Raw genomic sequence first — 8,185 nt, 5'->3', positions numbered from 1 at the left:
TGAAACAAACACAAAAAAAACACATTTGGATAGTAGGTGATAATTGGTGTGTCTTATATGAATATCCCCCGCCCCCCGTACTCCCAGGTCCTGTTAACCCCTTGCCCTTGGATCGCCCCCTCCCCCCTCTCACATTTAAGCTAAAGCTACAATTTTTGTATCTAAATTAAAAATCAAAAACAAAAATAAAAAACAAAAATCAAGCAAACAATTTTTGGTCATACATTTAATAAAGAAACAAAACTCTAATTTTAAATGCAAATAAAACAAAAAAGAAATCAAATGTTGAAAAATTAAATGAAAAATGATTTATAATAAAACCATTTGCAATTCCAAAAACACACACAATATTGAATACTGATAGAAAATTTTTCCAAAAATATTTGTCAATCTTTTTAATTTGGTTGTTACTCCGCGTTGTTACTTAAAAAGTAAACTATTACTTTCTCCTCTCTCTTTCTCTCTCTCTCTCTCTCTCCATTTCTTTTTCAATGTTTGTCTGTTTTAGTTTAGAAGACAACTATTAACTCTGTTGACTCCTTTAGGACCAATGTTTTCTATGGTCAACATTTTATAAAGATCCAAATGGGATCGCCAATTTAATTTCGTTAAATATTTATTAATATGCCATTAAATATTATTTAGTTAACCCATTTTTGTATCGATTTGAAAGGCTTAAATATCGATCAAAGTTGTAAAGATCTTTAGATCTTAGATCTTTTTCGTTAGTCATTTGAATTTTTGCCCTCTTTTCTTTACCTGCTTTACCTGATTTTCAAGATTTATAAGGAAATTTCTCACTCAATTTTTCAAGACTTTAAATAAGTTTTAAGAAATTTAACATGAATCTTTGTTGATGTTTCCTTCTCTCTCTTTCCTCGTCTGCTTTAGATTTTGATTTCTAAATAATATTTAAAACTTTTGAATTGAACCAAAAACACTTGGAAAAATAATCTAATATATATTTTTCAGTGTTTCATTTAAGTTAATTGTTTCTTTAATGCATATTTAAACTTTTTACTTTGGTATTCATCATATAGATCAATCTGAATTGCAGAGTAGAGACTTACAAATAAAATAAAGGAGAAATACAGCCGAATTAGAGTAACAAAACAAAACAAAGTCGGACCTAAATCGACTTAATAATAATTTTTGCTTCCTTCTGCCCCCTTCAAGGACCTTGTTCAGTTGATTAGCAAAGAATTGATGCATTTTATTTGGCTTTAAACGGGAAGAACGTAATAAAATAAGTTTACAAATTACGATTTTTGGCCTTAAAACAAAAAAACAAGCAACACAGACACACACACATCTCCATTCAAACACACACACACAGCATATATATATATATACACCAACTCATATATATATATACAAAATATATATATGTATAGGAAATTAAAAAACTTTAGGTTTAATTTATATACAGAAAAGTTAAATAAAACCAACAGTAAATGATAAAACAAACAAAAAGCAAGGGAGCAGCTTTCAAACTTGGCATAAACAATTAAAAACAAAAATGTAATAGAAAATATAAATAAAAAACAAATCTTTGTTAGCAACAGCATAAAAAAAATGGAAATAAATCAAGCAAGTTAAGTTAATCGAGATAATTAATGAAATAAATGGTATATATACAAACAAGATAAAACAAAATCGATATATACATATACATGCATATATATATATATTCATATATATATATATATATATATATTGTTAAATTTTTATGCTAAGTTTTTAGTGCAAGAAAGAAAAAACAAAAAATAAAACCGTAAAAATAAAATAAAAACAAAAAACGGAGAAGAACGTGCAAAAGATGGTTAAATTTTTAATAATAATAATACAAATGAAAGTAAAACAATTTAAATTTAAATTTAGCATAAAACAAATTATGTTACCGTATTTACATATATATATATATAAAACAAAAAACCATTAAAGAAAAAAATAATGAGAACATGGAAAAAAAAAACCAACAACTCTCCCCGCATATAACAACATCAACAAAAAAAAACGAAAAAACAAAAAAAAACAAATGAAATGACTTTAAATAAAATATTCAAAAAATTACAAAAAAAAAACACCAAAAACCGAAATTCATTATATAAAACAAAACAGCAAAAAGAAAAGTAAAATGAAACAAAATAGAAAGAAGAACTTAAACTTGAAAAACACAAAGGAAAAACTCCCCAAAAAACAAAAAAACAGAATGAAAATTAATTATTACATATGATTAAGTAGATGTAGACCGACTGTTGCACATCAAACACACACACCACACACACCACACACAACACACCCACACACACACACACACACACACCACACTTATACACACACCACACTTATACACAGAAATGCAAAAGGCAGCAGGAAAGCAACAATCTTTGGCCTGCATATGACAGTTATAAATGAAAAGCCCCAAAAACTCTCATGCCTTCTCTTTTTTTTTACTGACTCCTCCTCTTTTTCTCCTTCCATCATCCCTTTTTGGTGGGCGGGGTAAAAAAAGGGAAAACTTTAATTTCATACAACCAGCAAGAAATGTAAGAAAAAAGCGAAGCAATAAAAAAGCAGCAGCAACAACAAAAGGAGCTAACAACGAGTGGGAAGAAAGGCGGGGCCACAATTTGCAATGAAGCCTGTCAAAAAAGAGCCACAGCAGATGTAGACACGTGAACAGGATATACACACTCAGACACACACGCTCACACACACATTAACACTGCTGATTGTGATTGAGGTGCCGAAGGAAAGGAAAATGTTTCAATTTTCGACTTTAAATTTTCAATTTTGTTTCACTTTTAAATTCATTTTAGGTTTTTATGCTAAACATTTGAGAAAAACTTACACTTTCCTTTTTGAATTGGACAAATTGCGAGAACTTAAACTTTTCTTTTTGAATTTTCATTGACTACAATGAGATTTAGCAGATTAAATAATTCACATACAGACAGAGCAAGGAAAACTTAATAACATGATTTAACTTTAACTGTGGACTAACTTAGCTAAGATTATGGCATTAAAAGATAACTTTTAATTCTTTAAAGGTCGCCAATTGAATGCAAATGAATACTCTAGAAATATAGCTCACAAACTAGTTAAAACATACAGTTATAGATTCAAAGATCTTTAGAAAATTTCTAAACTTGTACTTATTCTAACAAATTGTGCAACTGGAATAAAAGATTCTCCTTATTTTTATTTTTCTTAATAATCTGCAATTTAGAAAAGGAGAGAATTCTCTCAATATCTTGTAATTACTTTTCAATAGACAAAAAGTTAGTCAACGAAATCATTTCTTTGCCTTAACACAGGGCGTATGCTTAATTTTTTTTAACTTTTTGGTTACTTCACTTTTCAACAGACAAAAAATTAGTCAATGGAATCTTTTCTTTGCCTAAACACAGGGCGTATGCTTAATTTTTCAAACTGTGGTTCTTGGTCAATTCACAGGGCGTATGCCTAATATTTAGGTATTTTTTCTTTATTATTTATCCAATTTAGTTATTCATTCAAGTATATATATGCACACTCTATTTGTATATATTTATTTGATCTAACAAATGTTTCAATTTGGTTTACTTTTGAATTGTTTAATGGTTTTTTAAATGCTTTACGAACCGAAGACTAACAACAACAAAAATAGGTGGGAAATTGGTAAACTGTTTGTATAAACACAGACAAAAGAATGAGAAATCGCACACAAAATAAGCATCAGCAACAACAACAACAACAAACAAAATTTTTATGTTATATATACTACATATATATAATATAACAAAAAACTGAAGAGAACAATGTTTTTTATATGCTTACACTCATACACACACACACACAAACAAACAACACACAGACATAAACAAACACATCTCTTCATATATATATACAATATATATATATTATATATAAATTTAGTTTTACTAGATGAATTCGTTTTTTATATATTTGTAAATTGTTTTTCTAGGTAAATCGAATTATATATATATATATACAGATACAAGTATATATATATATATATATAAACTGTGTCTCTATACATATACATCCAGACAAAACACACACACACACACACATCTATATATATATATATATAATGCTGATTCTGAACAGCATCAAAATGAAGAAGAAGATGGTGAAAAATGGCAAGCATCAAATGAAAAACAAAAAGAAAAACGAACCTTTAACATGAAAATCGCAACAACTAAAGCAAAAACCAGAAAAATATAATTCAATTCATTCTTAAACAATAAACTGTAATCTGAATAATAAAGAAAAAACAACCAAGAAACAAACAAAACAAAGAAAAGAAACACAAGACAAAAATAATAATAAAAGAAAATATAAAACGCAAAAAAACAAAAAAAAAAAAAACAATTGAAGAAAATCTCCAGCAATTGTCTTTCATTTTCATGCCTTTTTCTCTTTCAGCTACCGATTTTCAATTAAAAATTAAAATACAATTAAGACAATAACAATGCAAAAATCATACGGTTCATTATATGCATAAGTGGATATATGAATATATATATATATTTCTTTTAATAATTATGACCTGCAAATAATTAATTCAACTGACCAAGGAAATGCAAACGTCGAATGGCAAAAAGAAAATCAATCGACTTACTGTTACTTATGCATAAATATGACGAAGAAGCATGGCAGTAGGAAAAGGATATTGAGAGGGGGGTGAAGGCTTAAAAAACTTTAATAAGAATGTGGTTAGATTACGACTTATTTGAAATTTAAATCAAACCTCGAGGTAAATCTTCCAAAAGAAGATTATTCAAACGCAACACAAAAAGGTGAGCAGGTTGTCTGTATGCCTATTTCAACAGCCACCAAGTTCTGTCATCAGCATCTAAAGAAGTCCAGAATTACAATACCATGTCTTCAATGCTAGGACTAGTTGGGAATTGCAACTAAATGAAGCGAAAAAAGTTGGTGAAGCCTACTAAACCGAAGACTACCTTTTTGTGAATACCCTTAGGCGCTATGAAAAATTAGTTTAAGAGCTTCGCCCTTACCAAACTAATATCACGTTACCTGTTATTTCATTAATAATATCATAAATATCTTGAGAAAAATGGCCCAAAGCTATTGCTTATATTAAATATCTTATGTTGATCTTACAAAACTTTTAGGCCCTATGTCCATCTCATTAAATTTTAAACTCTTTAGAAATTAGTATATAGAAAATTGAATTTCTCTCTTTGTATAACTGAATAAGAATTGACACCAGATCAGTTTGAAGATAATACTTCTACTTAAAGTAACGTAAGGCAAAAGATACAATAAATTGAATAAGCCCAAATCAGGTAAACGAAATTTTATTTCGGACAGTAAAGCCCATAAATACTTTATCAAATAGTTTTTAAAAGACACATACTCTATATACATATAACGGTAAAAGGGTATATAAGTTAGTTAGAAAAGAAAATTCTACTTCTTTGTCTAAATAAATCAACTTAGCTTTCAAGTTGATAATAATATTTATTTTACATTTTGGTTTTAAAAGGTTCAGGCTATGAATAAGAAAAGACACCAGCGAGTCTTAATATTTTATTGGTGCCTTATTCATTTAAGATTAATTTTAAATACTACTTTATTTATTTAGAAACACACACGACATACATCGATGCATCGAGATATTAGCTTGATGTTTTAAACACCATCGATTAGTAACATTGAAACCATCGATGAACATAGACATCGATGTTTTAATTGAAGTTTACATCATTAGTTAGGAGGTACATATGATTTCCAGGAATAAAATGGGAAGTAAAGCCTCCAAAAGTATGCAAAGTATTTGAAAAATGTATATTTCAGTTCTCTAACTACAAAATGGGACAACATCACTTTTTCTAGGCCATTTTATTAGCTTCCAAAAGGAAATTCAAAACAATATCTGTTATATTCCGAAAATACATTATGACTTGATTGTTTGTAAGCAAATTTCCTTCATTTTACATTTCTTGTTAAACTTATCATAATACCAAAAATGTCTAAATTTGAAATAAATGAATATAAATTTCGAAAGTACAGTGAAATGTTTAAAATGTTATGAAATTCGGAATCAATTTTCTCCGTTCGATTATGTTTTACAGAATATTTCTAAACGATTTCGGGATCAATATTCTTCTTATATTTACATCTATATAATGTTTATATAATTTTTTTTATAATTTATATAATATAAAATTTTTTTTGATCAGGCTTTAGGTAATTTTTTCAAATAAAAATAAAAACTTTGTTTTTGAGTTTATTTATTTTCCGATATATTTCGTTTGCGCAGCGGCAACCGTCTTCAGGGCAAATTATTTAACACGTCAGCACCGCTTGACGTGGAGTTACGAACTGAACTAATTTATATAATATTTTCAGTATTTTCGGCTTCCCAACGTATTCTTTTACTTTAAATTGTAACCTTCTTATTTAGAAATCTATATACATTTAATCATCTTTAATTTTTCTTATTAAATTTTGGTAAATGTTGCTTTTTGGTAGAGTAATTTCCACTTATTTTTTCCAGGTAAGACGTTTAATTCATAAAATTAAAGCTAATATACATAGTTTAAATATGGCCAAATAAATGTAGACCTTTTTTTTTTGTATTAAATATTTTACTACGAAAACTTTCTAAAAATTATCAAAGTATTTGACCTTTGAACTTAATATAGAAGTCCCTTTGAAAACTATTCAAAATATTGAAACTCATGAAATTTATGTGCTTCACTAGCAAATAACTTTAAAGGTAAACTATGCTGACTTCATTAAGCCCAAATGACCTTGCTACACATACACACACACATACACACACACACTGAGACACTTAGACACACACACATGAATAGATATATAAGCTTGTTGTTGATACATAAATCTTCTCGTGGTGGTCTTTAGAGAGGCAACAGAAAGTGGAGCAAAACTTTTAGTTTCTATACACACACACACACACACACTCTCTCACACACACACACACATACATACACGGGGGAGCAACATGGATTTGCGTTTAACGGGGCAAGCAGGTGTCCAGCCAACAAACAAGATTCTAACTATGCAGCACGTTTTATGACCAAAACCAGGAAGGGGTTTGAGGATGGGAGGGTGAGGCATTAATTTATGGCCATGCCATTGGAGGCAAGTAGCCAATGTTGGTGAATTGAGCGACCATTTGGCTTGGTACGATTGCTGAACTTGGCAGAAATGTCAGCAGAAAATGGTTATAAAAATCAAACCAAAAACCAGTTTAACCTTGTCCCACAGCAAACCAACTAAACCCATTCCACTTGACCGCTTCTAACTAAGCATATGGTCAGTCAATTTACCACACACAGAGAAGGAGCCCAACCACTTGACCAAGTCAAAGAGGAACCACAACTTTATGGAAACTCTACGCACACACACGCACAAACTCTTTAAAGACCCAGCGTGAGCTCATTGGTGAGTTTTTGGCCCATAAATTATTATTGCGATAATGGGGAACCCTGGTCAATACTCTATATGCAAAATGCATAATAAATTTTCGCGTTGCACAAATATTTGCACATGCAATTTACAGGAGTTTCAGCAAGCAGTTACAACCCGCTTCCGTCAATTCAATTTATGAGGCATAGTAAGTAACTGGCAAACTGGAAAATTGTGTCACCGAAACCCCAAACCGAAACTGAAACCAAAATCCTTCCCTCCTCAACCCGCCAACCTCCCCATCCCCCACTCACAACCAACAATGGGGGGAATGTTGAATGTTGCATGAATGTGTTTTTTGGCCTGTCAACCAATCGACATAGTTAAGTGAAAATTTATTGTAAAAGGAAATGTATGCGGAGCCTGATGTATTGGTTTCCGGCTATAGTTGGATAATCCTGTAAGAAAGACACACAGAGAGATCAGCTCCATCAAGATGGCGAAAAAGGCAAGAAGTCGAGGGTAGGAGGAGCCCGAGGAGCACGAGCTGATGATTACGACAAAGATGACGATGATGATGATGATTGAAAAAGCGTGGGGCTAGTGAAAGGACAACAGGTTAAAGCAGTAAACCTATCAATTATTATTAGCCAGCCAACAGGAACGGTTCAACCCAAAAAAGTGCCAAGAAAAAGGCACCATTGCTACATGATCTCAGAATCTCTACAATTTTGAGAAATTTGTTTGTATCAACATTCTTTTGGATCCATGG

Source organism: Drosophila willistoni (assembly GCF_018902025.1).
Source record: "Drosophila willistoni isolate 14030-0811.24 chromosome 2L unlocalized genomic scaffold, UCI_dwil_1.1 Seg72.1, whole genome shotgun sequence".
Taxonomy (NCBI): Eukaryota; Metazoa; Arthropoda; class Insecta; order Diptera; family Drosophilidae; genus Drosophila; species Drosophila willistoni.
The sequence above is the reverse complement of the archived record's forward strand: the minus strand, read 5'-3'. Positions refer to the sequence as shown.